Source organism: Marmota marmota, unplaced genomic scaffold (assembly GCF_001458135.2).
Source record: "Marmota marmota marmota unplaced genomic scaffold, marMar, whole genome shotgun sequence".
Taxonomy (NCBI): Eukaryota; Metazoa; Chordata; class Mammalia; order Rodentia; family Sciuridae; genus Marmota; species Marmota marmota.
The window spans coordinates 13,040,759-13,060,708 of NW_026000168.1; the positions used below are offsets into that span (position 1 = coordinate 13,040,759).

At 39.9% G+C, this 19,950-nt stretch overlaps 1 long non-coding RNA gene across 1 annotated transcript in view; it reads left to right on the forward strand.

Moving 5' to 3' along the window:
- LOC125611714 overlaps positions 1-19,950 on the forward strand; it is a 63,323-nt gene that overhangs the window by 17,132 nt on the left and 26,241 nt on the right. The gene's annotated exons all lie outside the window — the stretch shown is intronic.

Genomic DNA, 19,950 nt, shown 5'->3' on the forward strand with positions numbered 1-19,950 from the left:
CTGGGGGTTGTGACAGTTTAAGTGATAAGGAGGGTCCAAGTCACATGGTAGGTGTGTAACATGATCTTGAAAGAATAGTTTTGTCTCCCAGGTGCTGGCCTGTCAGATGAGGCTCCCTGTGGTTTTCTGTTGCCCTTCATTGTCCTTCTCTGCTCACCCATTCCTGGCTGACTAGCTACCTAACAAAATTACATTGAATCAATTTGCATTTACTACTCTGAGTATATGAGAATAGAAAGGGATCATGGATAGAACAAAGATCAGAGGAAAGGAAGGACTTTGGATCCAGTGCATTTGGATAAGGACAGACGGTGAGGGAAAATCCTCAGACAAGAAGGGTGCCTGAAGCAGCGGCAACACAACAGGATGAACTCTCCCTCACAGACAGAAGAGCTGTCTTTTAGAAATGCTCTCCCTCCTCAGAGCTGCAAAAGAGAGCTGGCAACATAGACTAGAGAAACTATTTAGTATTCCTTCCCCAGGCCACCCGTTCTCCTCTGCTTTGCCAAAAGCCACCAGTCTCCCAGTCTCCCTTTAAAAACATAATTAACATTCTCAGTGGGGTGAGTTGTGCACAGGGCTTGCAGATGGATGCTTCCTGTCTTGTTAGCTCCCATGCTGGCTCTCGAATAATATGCCAAACAATGCTCTTAGTTCCCCTTTTCTTTAATTAAACACAACTGGGCTGTATTCTGACCCTAACTTCAACAATTCAACTTGTCCTGAGTGCCTGCTATGCAAATCAAGATAAGTTTGACATAGTCCTGGGAATTAAACCTACATGTAACTAGAAAGTAATGTTGAGCATTAGAAATGAGGAGCTTCAGAAATACAGGAGGGGAAAGAAGAAACTGATTGGGCATTGGGTGTAGAACTGAGATCTTTTTGCAAAGGTCCAGCAATCTGAAATAGAATGGGCAAATGATCTGCCAAAAGAAATCCAGTTCCAGCTCCTCATCTGCAAGCCAGGAGACTCTGGTTCAGTTTCCTCATTTGCAAAATGGAGATCCCAGTCATTCCTAGCCCCCAGAACAGTTGTGAGAATCAACTGGAAGAAAGCAGGAGAATATCTTAGAAAACAGAGTGCTTAGGAATTCGAAATAGCATGAGCATATTGGTCATTTAGCAAGTATCTACTCAGTATTGGCCACTGTTTCAGGCTCTTTATACATGTAACCAACTTCAAACCTCTCAAAAACCTGGCAAGGTGGCTATTATTACTCTCATTTTATAGCTGAGATGAAATCATGAAACAGACTATAGCTGTCAGGGTCAGAATAGAACACACAACTGTTTCAAATGTTCCCTTCCTGATGCACCATGACTGCCTTAGTCTAGTTTTATAATTAGACCCTGCCGTGGCCAAAAAGCATTCTGACCAGGAGAGTTGGGACAAGACTCATGATAAATCCAAGACTCTGGCCTCTTCTATTCTCCTTTTTCTGCTTATCAATCACCTGCCATTCCTGCCACTGTTTTGCAATCAACATAAACTTGGCAAGGATGTGCTATGGTGAAAGTCTTGTAAGAGAATAATCATTTAGGCATGCTTCTGTCCTCAGGAAACATTTAGCACAGCTAAGAAAGTAAGAGGCCTACCTGTACCACAGAGCTGTAGAGGGCAGTCCACACCTGAGATCTCCAGATGGAGAGGTCCAGCAGGAAGAGAAAACTTTGCATCTTGAGTCTGGGGAATTTGGAGCCACGAGCATGCACGCAATATTTAAAATCAGTTATGCAAGCATTGATCCACTTAGCAATCTTGCTTTGACTTCCAAAGTCTGCAATGGCCTAGGGAAGTAGAAATGAAGAGAAAAACTCAGCCTCAAAATAATTGTTTATTTTCAGTTACCAGGTTTAAAAAAAAAAAAATCATATGGTTTATCTTTTTTTTTTCCTGTTTGTTTTCATGAGTAAGAAATATTTTACCATGATTATTGAAAAAAATATCTACCCTTATGTTTTCTTTTCTTTAAATAAAGCTTGTGGGTTTTTTTAATATTTATTTTTTAGTTGTAGTTGGACACAATACCTTTATTTTATTTTATTTATTTATTTTTATGTGGTGTTGAGAATCGAACCCAGGGCCTCACACATGCTAGGCGAGTGCTCTATTGCTGAACCACAACTCCAGTCGGTACACTGATGTTATAAATGAAAGTAAACAGGTCTTCCCCTGACTTTGAAATTATAAATAAATAAATACAAGCATAACAGAGCTAAAAGATAGTGCACGGAAGTTACAAAGCCAGGAGAGCTGCATTATTAAGAACTATGGGGCACATATTTAGCACTACACAGCCAGCAGTAGCATACAGATCAACCCTCAAAGCATTCATTTGCCATCCAAATGTAGTTGGTCAAATCCCGAAAGGCATTTCCATAATAATGGTTTTCTATATGCCTGCTCTCTACCAGAAATTATGGGTTCCATAAAAAGTAATAGCAGTATGATTTTAGTTAAAACCCAATTTACATTCTGCATTTCTGTTCAATAGTCTAGTTGATTGAGGCCCACTGGGAACAACTCTCATCCTATGGTACAGAAGCTCATTAAATAAAACCATGAATTGTGCAAAATGGTTACACACTTGGTTTACAAGTCTCTTAAATATTATTTACCTTTCTCTTTGGCTTAAAAAGCAGAAAAACCACTGACATATTGTAACTGAATTTTATACATACTAAGAAGGAACCACCTTAGCTCACTGTCTTTAGCAACTCAGCTAGCCCCTGGGAATGTAAGATGATAGAACTGCTTTAGAAACTGGAAATAGCAGATTTCCAAGAGTAGCCACTATATCTATTAAATGTGAGTTCAGGAACATTTAGATAAATGCCAAAGAAGGGCTGCCTAACTAGACAACAGGAAGAAGCAAATGATTTCATGGTTTTAGAGCTAGAAGCAGCTGCAAAATCTCCCTATTTTTCTTTACCAACATCCAATGCTGTCAGCTCTCTACTTTTCTCAAATTGTACTAGTTGTTCATTATCACTTAAACATTATTTCCACCTTCTTGAGCATCTTCTGAATTTCTTTCCCATAATCCCATTCTCCATCCATGAGCTTCCTGATTAGATTTGTCAATGAGGGCACTTGTGTGGGATTTGGAAGACGAAAGCATTTACATGCTGATGTATGGTTAAACATGAGGGTTAAAGTAGGTCTTGGGTGAGCTTCATGGGGACCCCTGTACTTGGGCTATAGACCTGTGAATCAGAATACCCCAGAAGGCATGTTAAAATACATTTTGCAGGGCTCCACATGAGGTTTACCCAGGGAGGGCTGGGGCAGAGCCTGAGAAAATTCATTTCTACCGTGTTCCCAGGTGACGCTAGTGCTGCAGATTACCAGACCATTTGCTCCCAGAGATTCCAGAAACTCACAGTAGGGCCCAGATTAGGTCTTGAGAGTCATGTGGTGGGAGCTGCAAGCTCAATGAGGTCTACAGCTTCATTTCTAGGGCACCTTTCCAATTTCTGTGGCTATACACATAAGCTTTGAATTCCCTGTATGTAGATGGCTTCAGTTTTCCTAATATATATTTTCTTAATACACAGCCACCAACCTAGTTTATTGTCCCATTTGTAAGCCAATCAGTCATCCTAAGGGGTTGGAGAGAAAGGATATTTCAATTCCCTTCTAAAAAGCTTCTGATGCTCTCAAACTGGAAACAGCTCTAACTAATATCTATCACTGGTAAACAGAAAAAGAAATTGTGGTGCCAGGGAGTTCTACTCAACAACAAAAAAAAACTGCTGCATACTACAATATGGATGAACCTTAAGGACAGTAATAAAGTGAAAACAGTCAGAAGCAAAGGCCTACATTACATGACATTCTGGAAAAGCCAAAAATATAAGATCAGAAATGAGATTAGGGGAGAGGAATGCCGTGCCATGGTTCCCTATCCACCAACATGTGACTGCACCCAAACCACCTCCATCCTGGGACACTGCAGCCACCGCCATATCCCTTCCCACACAGTAACCTCCACTGTGACAATGGTCAGGGCCAGGAGGCAGCTGCCCATTGTAGCATGACACGCCACAGTGTTCCATCAACAAACAGGCTGCCCAACGCCATCGCATAGCTCATTCTTCCAGCCCCATCTCTGAAAGCAGTCATCTCCATCTTGGGACACCGATGTTGAGAGCCACAGCCGAAGGGGCCCCAGCAAACTTCCAGCTGCTAGCAAACTTCCAGCTGCCAGCTGATGATTGGCTCACAGCGGCCCCAGCAACATCTAGCTGATTGGCTCCTCGGCCCCAGCAACATCTAGCTGATTGGCTCCTCTGCGGTGATGCTCATTGGGCTGTTTCCCTGCCCTTTCAGACCACGGAGCTGCTCATTGGGGGACTTTTTTGGCTCCGCCCACGTGACCCAGCCAATCGGCCTCAAGAGCAGGAGGATTGTGGGAGGTGGAGAGAAGCTTGTGTGGGAGAGAGAGGCTTGTGGAAAGCCGGTGGTGGCAGTTGAGGCTCTGAGGATTTTTCCTGAGAGGCTGTTTTGTTTGGCGTGTGTGGTTCTAAAAATAAAGTTAGTTTCTTTTGACAAGTGGCTCCTGATTGTGCCCAGCCAGACTGCGGCATTTGGTGGCTCGCACGGGGAGCGACTGAGGGTAAGTGAACTGCTCGCCCCTGAGGGCAGGGCAAGAGGATGGGTAGCCATTTTAAGATTCTTCTTTTGTTATTTTGTTTCACTTTTGTTTTAAGTTGCCTGTCCCTGGAGATGTGTAAGATGGAAGAAAAACCGCTCACATCTGAGGAACAGATAGGGAGAAAGGACGGATGGACATTTCAGGAGGCTATTATAATGATTTTGTGTTGTTCCAATTTTGTTTCACTCTGTTTCAGTTTTGTTAGGCGTTATCTTGTTGGGTTGTATTATAGTAGAAATACGGGATCAGAAATTAGTAAAAAACAAACTGAAAGAGTGTTAAGTAAATTGTTAGAGGAAGGAGGCATCTCAGTAAAATCAAGAACAATCAGGGCATACGTTGATACAATACAAAAATGTAGCCCATGGCTTTTTAAGGAGGAGTTGTTAAATATATCACAATGGAACCATCATGGTGAAGATTTAAAAAGAATAGAAAAGAAAAGCCCAGGGACTCTGCCAGTTGGCACATTGCCATTGTGGACGTTCATATCTTGTTTGCTTAGTCCAAAGCCTTCAGTTCAGACAATGGTAGAGGAAGAAGAAGACATAATGATTCAAGTAAAAGAGAAGGTCTCTCAAGTTAGTCAGACAGAGGAAAAGATTCAAGTAAAAGAGAAGGCCTCTCAAGCTAGTCAGACAGAGAAAGAAAGTGTAAAACAGAAAAAGCCATCAGGGGGAAAGTTACAACAGGAGACTGCTACTAACACCTTTCTATCACCAGAGGGTGTAAGTGTCCAACCAACAGCACCACCTCTACAGGAGACTGCTACTAACACCTTTCTATCACCAGAGGACGTAAGTGTCCAACTAACAAGGCCACCTCCATATGCTGGGAGGTCCCCAACCCCCGCAGTTGATAGTTGGGATCCTGAGACAAGATCTCAAATATTAACATGCCCTGTATTTGAGGCAGGAGGGCAGCGATTTTACCAAGTTTTAAATTTCAAAACAGTGAAGCAGCTAAAAGAGGCTGTAACAACCTATGGTCCTCAAGCACCCTTCACTGTAAGCATGGTCGAATCCATTAACAACTTGAACATGACGCCAGCAGATTGGGCTAATATGTGTAAAGCTGTGCTAAATGGAGGACAATACCTGTTATGGAAGGTTGCCAATGAGGAATTTTGCAAGGAGACGGCTAGGCGAAATGCAGCAGCTGGTTATCCTCAGAGAAATCTAGATATGTTGTTAGGAAAGGGACCTTATGAGGATCAGCAGCAACAAATTGCATATGATCCTGGTGTATATGCACAAATTGCTGTAGATGCAATTAAGGCATGGAAGACTTTACAAGGACATGGAGGTTTACAAGGTCAATTATCTAAGGTAATACAAGGAGCTAATGAACCTTATGCTGAATTTGTAGATAGGCTTATTCAAACAGCTACCAGAGTTTTTGGGAATACAGAACAAGCAATGCCATTACTAAAACACCTGGCTTATGAGCAAGCGAATCGTTGGTGCAGAGATATCATTAGACCATGGAAACATGAAGATTTAAACACATATATTAAATTATGTAGAGACATTAATGAACAAGAGCAAGTCGTGGCAGCTGCAGTAAAACAGGCTTTAGATGCCAGAGACATTAATGAACAAGGGCAAATTGTGGCAGCTGCAGTAAAACAGGCTTTAGATGCCAGGCCAAGAACATGCTACAATTGTGAACAAACAGGACATTTTAAAAGGAATTGCCCCATTGGAGGAGGGTTTAACAAAACTAGGTATCAAAGGAGTAGAATACCAGGTATTTGCCCACGATGCCGTAGAGGGAGACATTGGGCTAATGAATGCCGTTCTCAAACCACCATAGAGGGTACTCCATTATCAAAAAACGAACAAGGACCAGGTGTTTATCCACGATATCGTGGAGAAAGGCATCGGGCTCCATTGCCAAAAAATGGACAGGGGGGCCCAATGCTCCGGGGCCCAAAACCACAAATATACGGAGCACTGGAGGAACCCAGCAACCCCATCAGGGTAGTGCCCAGGACACATTGTCCATCAGATCCCTCATCAGACAAACCAGAGGGAGCGCAGGGTTGGACATCTGCGCCTCCGCCAGAGCAGTACTAACTCCAGAGATGGGAGTTCAAATCATTCCCACAGGGGTGAAAGGACCTCTTCCCAAAGGAACAGTAGGCTTATTATTGGGACGCAGCTCTTCTACTCTAAAAGGACTTATGATAAGTCCTGGGGTAATTGATCCCGATTATGAAGGTGAAATAAAAATTATAGCCAGTTCTCCAAAGGGTATATCAGTAATTTCACCAGGAGATAGAATAGCACAGTTACTAATAATACCCAGCCTACATGATAAATTTTCCAGTCGTACTGTAGAAAGAGGTTCCAAGGGATTAGGCTCCACAGGTGTAGATTGGGCTATGCTTTCTTTAAATTTAGATTCTCGCCCCATGCTAAAACTAAATATTCAAGGACATGAATTTAATGGGCTACTGGATACAGGTGCAGACCTTAGCATCATCTCTCGTCAAGAATGGCCAAAACATTGGCCATTACAACAAGCCACTCAAACGCTTCGAGGCCTAGGAGTGGCGACTAATCCCCATAGAAGTGCAATGGTATTAGATTGGAAGGATCCTGAAGGATGTGAAGGAACTATACAGCCATATGTATTGGATCATCTTCCCGTAAATTTATGGGGACGAGATGTCCTAGATCAATTAGGTTTGACATTAACAAATAACATCAACCAAAATGCACCCACTATTATGACTAGACAAGGTTTTAGGAAAGGAAAAAGATTAGAAAAACAAGAACAAGGTATAGCAGCACCAATACAAATAGATCAAGGAACAGACAGACATGGGTTGGATTTTCAGAAAGGGCCACTGAGACAATAAAAATTACTTGGAAATCAGAAAGACCAGTATGGGTTCCTCAGTGGCCCCTGACTAAAGAAAAGATACAAGCAGCCCATGACCTGGTCAAACAACAATTAGCAGAAGGACATATACAACCTTCTGTATCTCCCCATAATACTCCCATTTTTGTCATCAAAAAGAAATCTGGTAAATGGAGATTATTGCAAGATTTAAGAGCCATTAATAATGAGATGGTTATTATGGGACCTGCTCAATCAGGGATTCCTCAATTGTCTGCTTTGCCAAAAACCTGGTATGTTTTAGTTATAGATATTAAAGATTGTTTTTTTTCAATTCCAATTCATCCTGAGGATAGTCCACGTTTTGCATTTACTATCCCTGCACTGAATCATGAAGGTCCTGATCAGAGATATGAATGGAAAGTACTCCCTCAAGGGATGGCTAACAGCCCAACTATGTGTCAAATTTATGTTAACAAAGTAATCCAGCCACTTAGAAATCAAAATCCTGAACTACAAATATTTCACTATATGGATGATGTATTATTAGCACACAAAGATAAAAACACATTGCTAGAATGTTATGCCACACTTACAAACTTATTAAAAAATTATAATCTAGAGATAGCAATAGATAAAGTACAATTAAATTTTCCAATTAATTATTTAGGAGTTCTATTATCCTCAACCATGGTCCGTCCACCAAAAATTCAAATACGAGTAGATCAACTCAAATCACTTAATGACTTTCAAAAGTTATTAGGAGACATAAATTGGATAAGGCCTTATTTAGGTATACCAACAGGAGAGTTGGGACCTTTATTTGATATCCTAAAAGGTCCATCAGATCCAAATTCACCCCGAATGTTAACGCCTGAAGCAAGAAAGGCATTAAAAATCATTGAAACATATATGGAAAATATGCATTTGGATAGAATTGATATAAGTTTGCCTTTATTATTTATTGTACTACCAACAAAAAATATTCCTACAGGAGTATTTTGGCAAGAAGGTCCATTATTATGGATACATTTATCTTATTCTCCTAACACTATTCTTACTAGGTATCCTGAGGCTGTAGGACAATTAATACTCAAAGGAATAAAAGCAGCAAAGGGAGTGTTTGGAATTTCTCCCAATAAAATTATTACTCCATATACTATGAATCAAATTGATGAGTTAGCTAATGAGTTAAATACTTGGGCAATAATCATGTGCAAATCTAATGTTTCATTTGATAACCACTTACCATCTAATCCTTTATTGTCTTTTTGGTCATTGCATCCTGTAATTTTTCCAAAAATGACAAGAAAAACACCTATCATGAATGCTCCAAATATATTCACTGATGGGTCAAATAATGGTACAGCAGCAGTAGTTACCCCTGATCAAACTTTTACATTTTTAGTACCCAAACAATCAGCTCAAAAGGTAGAGCTTAATGCAGTTTTACAAGCTTTTGTGATGTTTAAAGATTCTGTATTTAATTTATTTTCTGATAGTCAGTATGTAGTTAATGCTATAGTATCTCTTGAAGATGCTGGTAGGATTTCCCCTTCTTCTACTGTTTTCTCTTTGCTTTCCACTATACAAAGTCTAATCTGGGACAGAAAAGATCCATTCTTTATAGGACATATCAGGGCACATACAGGATTGCCTGGAGCCCTTAGTTTGGGCAATGATTTAGCAGATAAAACTACACATGACATACATATTTTCTCTACACTAGAAGAAGCTATAAATTTTCATAAAAAGTTCCATGTCAATGCTAATACTTTACAAAAGCGTTTTAAAATAACTAAGGAACAAGCTAGACAAATAATAAAACAATGTCAAAATTGTGTGACCTTTTTACCACAAGTTAATCTTGGAGTCAATCCTAGAGGATTGATACCTAACCATATTTGGCAGATGGACGTCACACACTTGCCAGAATTTGGAAAATTAAAATATTTGCATGTTACAGTTGATACTTCTTCTGGATTTTTGATGGGCTCCCTTCATGCCGGAGAAAAAACTAAAGATGTTATAGCTCATTGCTTACAAAATTTTGCCACTGTGGGTGTTCCAAAACAGTTAAAAACAGATAATGCCCCTGGTTATACTTCTACCTCTTTTAAACAATTTTGCTCAACATTTGGCATTACTCATATAACAGGAATCCCATACAATCCACAGGGACAAGGCATAGTTGAAAGAGCTCATCAAACTATTAAAATGTACTTATTAAAGCAAAAAGAAGGAATTGGGAAGGGGTATATATTCCCCAAAGATAAACTTAAAATAACCCTTTTTACTCTAAACTTTTTAAATTTGGATTCATCAGGACTTAGTGCTGCGGAAAGGCATATGTGTCCAAAAAATGTACATAAGCCCAAGGTACTTTGGAAGGATATTCTAACAGGACAATGGAAAGGTCCTGACCCAGTAATTGTCTGGAGTCGGGGGTCTGTTTGTGTGTTTCCACAGGGAGAACAGCAGCCGATTTGGATTCCAGAGAGATTAACCAAGGTCCTGACCCAGTGATTGTCTGGAGTCGGGGGTCTGTTTATGTGTTTCCACAGGGAGAACAGCAGCCGATTTGGATTCCAGAAAGATTAACTAAAGCGATTTCTACAGACCAAAAAGAAGATGATTTGGCTCAAATCCATAACAACTGATATCCAAAACTCCAGTTTGGCTATTCTTACATCTGCAACAGAACCAGGATGCTTTTTTCAATATCTATTTTATTATTGCCCTTTGCCATATCATGAAGTTCTATTTTGTTTTTTGAGCTCATACAGACCTAGGTTAATGTTTTGCTGATCAGTTCTATTTTTTGACTATAGAGTTTTTAAACATTGCAATGGAGATTTCACCTGTAAAAAGTTATAAGGCCTTTACTATAATGTTATGTGTTGTATGTATTATATTATGTGTGCACACTTGTGTTTTGTGTTATATGTTTGAATGTATGTATGTCCATATATCATATATGATGAGCGCTCATGATAAAATGGATCCAAATATTTTTTTTTCACGTGATTTATATGGTTTAATTTAAATTGGGTAAACAACTGTTGAGGATTGTTTTAATATGTAAACAAAAAAGAAGGTTAACAGATCTGTTTGTTTACTTTCACCTTTCCTTTTCATTATATTTAATAATTCTCTTAAAGATAATGTAAATTGTTAAGAAAATTGTTTTCTTTTAGTGCCTTCTGTAATGTTACATAATTTTTTCTTTAGCCATTATTGCCAGAATTCCTATCTTCATCCCAGTGCTGGTGAAGTCAAAGATAAAACCAATCTACAGCTTCTACAATAGCCATCACTGAACTGCTTGCAGAACTTGCCTGGACACATTGTGAGCTCACCTGTATGCATTGTGAACTATCTGTTGGTGCAGCGACTTGTGGTAGTGTTGGGGTATTTTTGCTGATGATGTCATCGGTGGTACAATTTTTCCAAAAGGAGCCGTCAATTGGCTTGGTGTATCTTCCTCCCTTCTGCTTGTCATGATTGTCCAGCTAAAATTTGGGGGCCAACAGAGGTGAGGCAAAGAACCTCACCCCCCCGCTGGTACAAAGACCTCTCCACAGGTGTGGCTGTATATTGGACCGGTAGTCAATGACGGGTAAGATCCAATTGCAATGGTACCAACCTAACGGGTAAGGACCATATGTACTATTGGACAACCTAAGGCAGGCACGGTCCCTAAGCCACATGCTTGTTGTTTAAACAGAGAGGGGGAGATGTTGAGAGCCACAGCCGAAGGGGCCCAGCGAAACTTCCAGCTGCCAGCAAACTTCCAGCTGCCAGCTGATGATTGGCTCACAGCGGCCCCAGCAACATCTAGCTGATTGGCTCCTCGGCCCCAGCAACATCTAGCTGATTGGCTCCTCTGCAGTGATGCTCATTGGGCTGTTTCCCTGCCCTTTCAGACCACGGAGCTGCTCATTGGGGGACTTTTTTGGCTCCGCCCACGTGACCCAGCCAATCGGCCTCAAGAGCAGGAGGATTGTGGGAGGTGGAGAGAAGCTTGTGGGGGAGAGAGAGGCTTGTGGAAAGCCGGTGGTGGCAGTTGAGGCTCTGAGGGTTTTTCCTGAGAGGCTGTTTTGTTTGGCGTGTGTGGTTCTAAAAATGAAGTTAGTTTCTTTTGACAAGTGGCTCCTGATTGTGCCCAGCCAGACTGCGGCACACCTCCACTGCCATTTTGGTTTACCTCCGCTGACACTTCTACCACCTCTAATTGGGGCAGCTTCCAACTTGGGACATTGACTGGGGCCTGAAAGCCCAACATCAAGGTACCTATAGGCTTGATGCCACTGCTGCCCACCAACTAGGGACATGGCCACTTTCTTCCAGGGACAATAATCAAGACCTGGAAGACCATCACCAAGGTCCCTGTGGGCCCAGTTGCACCAGAGGTCTCCCTACTAGGTATGCTAACAGTCATCATCCTGTTGCAGAGGCAACAAGGAGCCTTACATGGGGTCACCTCTCTCTCTTTTTTTTCTCCTGCTAACAGCCAACTTCTGTTGATTCCTCTTTCACTCATCCTATAATCTAATACCTCTATATTCTCATATCCTGCTTCATAAACATCCCATGCCCCCACCCCTTTCACCCCCGCCCCCCCCCAGTCCACCATTAGAAAATGTAAACCCTTATGCAAACCTGCTGGCTACATGGTAGAAGATAACCATATTCATCATTTCTGTTTATAGCGGCAAAACTCTAAGTGTCCAAATTGAGGCTAATTGATTTATGGCTACATGTCAGTTTCATTGGGTGCTCTGAACATTGATCTCCCCCTTAAAGGTGAGGTATTCCTAACCTGCAGGGACACTACAAGATTATAGAGTAGAAACTGTGATATCTTGGATCCACACTGCAAGAGAGGAAGACACATAGACAATATAAAAAAATCAAGGGAGGAAAATGCTCCAAACAAACCAAGATACTATAACAATAGAATCCATGGAAGTGCAGTTGATGAAATGTCAGAGAAGGAGTTCAGAATGTACATAATTAAAATGATCTGCAAATTAAAGAATGACCTAAGTGAGCAAATACAGGCAAAATTTATCACTCCAACAAAGAGATAAGAAAGCAAATATAGGCAACTATTGATCATGCCATCAAAGAGATTAGAGAGCAAATATAAGTAGCAAAAGAATACTTCAAGAAAGAGAGAGCTTTTGGGAAAAAAAAAAACCCAAACAAACAGAAATCTTTGAAATGAAGGAAACAACAAACCAAATAAAAAAAAACTCAGTAGAAAGCATCAGCAACAGACTAGATCACTTGGAAGACAGAACCTCAGACAATGAAGACAAAATATAAAGTTGACCACACAGTGAAGATGGTTGAAAACCATGATCAGAGCATCAAATAATTATGGGATAATATCAAAAGACCAAATCTAAGATTTATTCGGATATAGGAAGGCACAGAGTTTCAAACCAAAGGAATGCACAATCTCTTCAATTAAATAATTTTAGAAAATTTTTCCAATATGAAGAATGAATTGGAAAAACAAATATAAGAGGCTTATAGGACACCAAATGTACAAAATTACAACAGATCTACACCAAGGCACATTATAATAAAAATGACTAGCATATAAAATAAGGACAGAATTTTAAAGGCCACAAGAGAGAAGAATGAGGTCATATATAGGAGAAGACCAATTCAGATCTCAGCAGATTTTTCAACCCCAACCCTCAAGGCCAGGAGATCCTGGAACAACATATACCAAGTTCTGAAAGAAAATGAATGCCAACTAAGAATCTTATATCCAGCAAAATTAAGCTTCAGATTTGATGATGAAATAAAAACCTTCCATGGGAAACAAAAGCTAAAAGAATTTATAGCTAAGCAAGTAAACACTGATCAATGCTAAGAAGCAAAGACATAGGTTGGATTTTTTTTAAAAAAAGACCCAACAATATGCTTCCTTCAAGAACTCACCTCACAGGAAAAGACATCCACAGACTGAAGGTGAAAGGATGAGAAAAACATATCACTCACATGGACCACATTAAACAAGAAGGGGTTTCCATCTTCATTTTCGATAAAGTGGACTTCAAACAAAAGTTAATAAAAAGGGATAAAGAAAAATATTTCATACTACTCAAGGGAATCATACATAAAGAAGACATAACAAATGTAAATATCTATACCCCAAACAATGGAGCATCTATGTATGCCAAACAAACCTTTCTCAACCTCTAGAATCAAATAGACCACAACCCATTAATACTGAGAGACTTTAAAATACCTCTCTCAATACTGGATAGATCTTCCAAACAAAAACTAAACAAAGAAACTAATGAACTCAATAATAACAATCAATGATTTAGATTTGACATATATAGAATATTCCATCCATCAACAAGCAAATACATTTTCTTCTCAGCAGCACATGGATTTTCCTCTAAAAAAACCATATATTATACCACAAAGCAAGTCTTAACAAATACAAAAAAAAAAAAATAGAGATACTACCCCTTCATTCTATCTGACAATAATGGAATGAAATTAGATATCAAAGATAAAATAAAAAATGCAAGCTCCTCCAACACCTAGAGACTAAATAATATGCTACTGAATGACACATAGATAACAAAAGACATCAGGGACGAGACAAAAAAAAATCTTAAAGATAATTGAGAACTCCAATACAACATATCAAAATTTCTGGAATACTATGAAGGCAGAAAGAGGAAAGTCCATTGTATTAAGCTCATTCATTAAAAGAAGGAAAAAGTCAACAAATAAATGACCTGACATTACATCTCAAAGCCCTAGAAAAAGAAGAACAAATCAACACCAAAAGTAGAAGAAGACAGGAAATAATTAAAATCAGGGCTGAAATCAATGAAATTGAAACAAAAGAAGAAATTCAAAAAATTGACAAAACAAAAAGCTGGTTCTTTGAAAAAATAAATAACATTGACAAACCCTTAGCCACCCTAATGAAAAGAGGGAGAGAGAAAACTCAAATTACTAAAATTTGTGATGAAAAAGGAAATAATCATGACAGACACTACTGAAATACAGAAGACAATTGGAAACCATTTTGAAAATTTATACTCTAGTAAAATAGAAAACCTTGAAGACACTGAAAAATTTCTAGAGGCATATGATCTACCCAAACTGAACCAGAGTACATACACAATTTGGAAAGATCAATTTCAAGCAAGGAAGCAGAAGATGCCATCAAAAACCTAGAAATCAAGAAAAACCCAGGACCACATGGATTCTCAGCTGAGTTCTATAAGACCTTTAAAGAAGAACTAATACCAATATTCCTCAAATTATTCCATGAAATAGCAAAGGAGGGATCTCTTCCAAACTCATTCTATGAGGCTAGTATCAACCTGATACCAAAACCAGACAGACACATATCAAGGAAAAAAAAAAAAAACAGACCAATATACCTGATGAACATAGGTGCAAAAATTTTCAATAAAATTGTGGCAAATCACATACAAAACTCTAGCAAGAGCAATTAGACAGATGAAAGAAATTAAAGGGATACAAATAGGAAAAGAAGAACACAAACTATTATTATTTGCTGACGACATGATTCTATAGAGGATCCAATATATCTCATCAGAAAACTTCTAGAATTAATAAATGAGTTCAGCAAAGTAGCAGGATATAAAATCAATAAACATACATCCAATGCATTTCCATATATTAGTGACGAATCCTCTGAAAGAGAAATTAGGAAAACTACCTCATTCACAATAGCCTCAAAAAATAAAATACTTGTGAATCAATTTATCAAAAGAGATGAAAGACTTCTACAATGAAAACTATAGGACACTAAAGAAAGAAATTGAAGACGACTTTAGAAAATGGAAAGATCTCCCATGCTCCTGGATAGACAGAATTAATATTGTCAAAATGGCCATACTATCCAAAGCACTATACAGATTCAGTGTAACTCCAATTAAAATCCCAACATCATTCCTCATAAAAATAGAAAAAGCAATCATGAAATTCATTTGGAAAAATCAGACACCCAGAATAGCCAAAGCAGTCCTTGGCAAGAAGAGTGAAGCAGGAGGCATCACAATACCAGACCTTAAACTATACTACAATAAGGATTTTATATTCGATTTATAAGGAGAGTCTGCAAATAAAGATTTTTGGATATCTAAAAAAAAAAACTATACTACAAAGCGATAGTAACAAAAATGGCATAGTACTGGCCCCAAAATGGACATGTAGACCAATGGTACAGAATAGAGGATACGAGACAAACCCACATACATAAATACAGTTATCTCATACTAGACAAAGGTGCCAAAAACATACACTGGAGAAAAGATAGCCTCTTCAACAAATCGAGAACTGTAAATCCATATGCAGCAAAATGAAACTAAGCCCCTATCTCTCACCATGCACAAAACTCAACTCAAAATGGATCAAGGACTTAGGAATTAGACCAGAAACCCTGCGACTAATAGAAGAAAAAGTAGACCCAAATCTTCATCATGTCAGATTAGGCCCTGACTTCCTTAACAAGACTCCTAACGCACAAGAAATAAAATCAAGAATCAATAAATGGAATGGATTCAAACTAAAAAGCTTCTTGGCAAAAGAAACAATCAGTGAGGTGAACAGAGAGCCTATATTTTGGGAGCAAATTTTACCACATGCACATCAGAGTACTAATCTCCAGGATATATAAAAAACTCAAAAAACTTAACACCAAAAAAACAACCCAATCGATAAATGGGCTAGGGAGCTGTGCAGACACTTCTCAACAAATATACAAAAAGGTGTTCAACATCTCTAGTAATTAGAGAAATGCAAATCAAAACTACTATAAGATTTCATTTCATGCCAGTCAGAATGGCAGTTATCAAGAACACAAAAAACAATAAGTGTTGGTGAGGATGTGGGGAAAAAGGCACACTCATACATTGCTGGTGTAACTGCAAATTGGGGCAGCCAATCTGGAAAGCAGTATGGAAATTCCTTAGAAAACTTGGAATGGAACCACCATTTGACCCAGTTATCTCACTCCTTGGTCTATACTCAAAGGACTTAAAAACAGCATACTACAGGGACACAGCCACATCAAAGTTCATAGCAGCAAAATTCACAATAGCCAAACTGTGAAACTAACCTAGATGCCCTTCAGTAGACAAATGTATAAAAAAAAAATGTGGCATATATACACAATGGGATATTACTCAGCATTAAAAGAGAATAAAATCATGGCATTTGCAGGTAAATTGATGGTGTTGGAGAAAATAATGACAAGTAAAGTTAGCCAATCCCAAAAAGAAAAATGCCAAATATTTTCTCTGATAAGTGGATGCTGATGCATAATGGGGGGTAGGGTACAAGGGATGAGTGGAAGAACTTTGGGGTAAAGATGAGGGTATGGGGGATGAGGGCATGTTAGAGTCTATGTAAGGTCTATGTTAAAGTCAGAAGATGGGGTAAAGATGAGGCAGAGAGAGAGAGAGCATGGGGATAGGAAAGATGGTGGAATGAGACAGACATCATTACCCTAGGTACATATGTGATTGCACAAATGGTGTGACCCTGATTTGGGGTACAACCAGAGAAGTCAAAAATCATACTCCATTTGTGTACAATGAATTGGAAGAGAATTCTGTTATCATGTATAACTGATTAGAACAAAAAAGTAAATTTAAAAAAATAATAATCTATTAAAACAAAACAAAAAAAGAAATGAGATCAGTTTAGACAGAAACTAGGGTTCTAGGAGATGGACTACAGTGGCATAAAGGGAATTTTTGGGAAGAGTTCATTCTTTAACTCAACTGTGGTATTTACACAACTATTTACATTTCTCAAAATGGAGAGAACTGTGCATCTCAAAAGGGCAAATTTTATTGTATATAAATTGTTCCTCAATAGACCTGATTTAAAACATGGATAATTCACTACTGCCAAGAGCATTAAGTCCTAATGTTACACATCTGGAATCTTTTGAGAAACAGAGGCAGTGTGAAGCCCCCTACTTCAAATCCTGATTCTTGCAATCAAGTCAGAAAGATTTCAGCCATGTCATTTAGAGTAACAGGAATAAGTATATTAAAGGGATAGGAAAAGGGAATTGGGACACTCAAGGGAGAGAGGGGGATCCTTTCAGAGAGGAATGGGCCAGCGTACCTCTCCTGTACTTCAGTTTGATTGGAGGTCCTAGGGAAGATTTCAGAGAGTCCCACCCAGGTTCACCTCTTGCCTCTTGACTGTCAGCAGAATGACATCAGACTTTCAAGTCCCCCCTTCCATGGCAACTCTAGGTTGCTTTGGCCCATGCTGACCAGTTCTAACTGGGGAGTCTGTTCTTACAGATTTTATGGTTAAGGAGAATTATCCTTATCTCTCTGAGTTCTGGGACCAGGTCTATGTTAGAGTTACCAAAGTTCCCCCTTCTGCAGGGTAACTTGGGTTCTTATTACTGGCATTTTGGGCCTGCATTTCTCTTGCAAATATCAGATAGTTTGCTAAGGAATGTTATACATCCTATCCACTTAAGCCAGGCAGCACTGCAGAGAAATTGCTTTTTAGAAAAGAAAGCATGTGGAGGTCAGCACTGTGGGTCCATTTTATAGTATTATTCCCTTAACCTCACTTGCATCTGTCTGTCTCCTATTACTAACTTCTCAGAAAAAAAGGGTGGCAGAGTGAGTGGCAGAATGAAAAAAAGAGAGGTTTTTTTGTTTTGTTTTGTTTTTGTTTTTTTGCTTATGAATGAAGCAGAAAACAGGGAAGTTTCAAGTTCATAACAGCATTGAGAATCTTCTGTATCTTTCAAAGAGCTGTTTGTCAACAGTGGTCATGAAGATCTATAAAAACAAAAACAGCATTAGGGAAGAACAAAGAATAATTGGGTACAATCATTTTACATCCCCAATGAAACATTAAGGAATACAATTAAATATGCAGGTTACAACACATTTTTCTAATTACCATTCAGAATATGGCAGTGCATGGGAATCTGACATAGAAGTGAAAATCTGGCTCGTGAAAGCAAAGAGTTCAACTCTGTTTTTCTCTCACAAGCGGGCAAAATATTTTGGAAATATGAAAACCTTATAACAAACACTCCAGAAAAAATGTTTCAGAAAATGTTAGCCTTTTGACTCTTTGGAAATCCCCATATTTAATATATTTGGTTAAAAAATGCAACTACTGCACTCTGGCAGAGACTTCTAACGATCAGTTATATCCAGTTATTCCCTTATTCTGGATTCAGGGAAGAATAATACTCCTTTATTTATATCTTTCATATGGGAAGGACAATGTACCTAAGGCTATCCAATAGTTTATAAGAAGTGACATGTGGAGAGAGAGAAGATGGCGGCGAAGGGAGTGCATCACCCCCGTGTACCGCATCACTGTGCAGGAGAATGACGAGTTGGAACAGCTAAAAGCTATCTTGTTAGGAATTTCCAGCAAAATTGGGGTGCTCCAAAACCTAGAGGAAGGATTTCCATCGCACGAGTATTAGATATGGGGGCTCAAAGGCGAGAGATTTGTCCGCATGGAGGGTCACGCTGCTTGTTCAGCAAATCGCCCCGCGGCTAGAGTCTGCAGCGCGCGCTGGGAAATGACGAGAAAGCAACGCAAAGATACAGCGCTGCGGATTCTGCGGGCTCCTGCCAGCTGTGCAATCACCGTGCTCAGTGCTGAATTCTGGGTTTGAGACGGGGGAAGGAAGCAGTCCAATTCGGTTCTCCACACCGGTCAGACCACAGAGGAAGCCAGCGGCCACCATCTTGGAGAGCTGATGTCACCATCCCTGTTTTCGACTGATCGCAGCTCATTCAGCCATAGAACAGGTAATTTCAGGCTGCCATTCGCCTGCGTCTCACAGACAAATTACTCAGGCTCAGTGCTAAAGAACCCGCGGAAACTTCTTCTTGGAGCATGCTCCTATCAGAACATACACTGAGCCAGGAGTGGCCGAATTCCGGCTCCCGGAACTGCTCTAAAGAACCCGCGGAGACTGCTTCTCGGTCCGGGTCCTGCTGAATAATGTGGAGGTAAATACCAACCGAGCCTTCATGGGCAGTGGCAACAGGATTGAGACGGGGCTTGTGAGGGCCGGTCAGGACTCACCTGTTGCTTTGGTCACCCGGCAAAGGGAACAAAATGCTGCCATTCGGATGGGATACCAACATGGCAGAGATCTGATGTCATCAGAAAGCGGTGGAGGAGAGAACTTCATCGATACCAGCGGTGACAGAAACAGTTGGTTTCCTGGTAAAGAAAGTGAGTCACAAACATCCGAGTCTCTCTCACTTTGTAATCAAGCCAGAGGGGCAGAGCAGAGCCGCCGCCCACGCCCAGAACAGGCCCAGCGGCCCGCCGGCGGGGTAGTCACGTCACCCCAATTGGAGTAAGGGCAGAGCAGAGCCACCGCCCGCGCCTGCAAGGTAGGCAGACCTGCGAC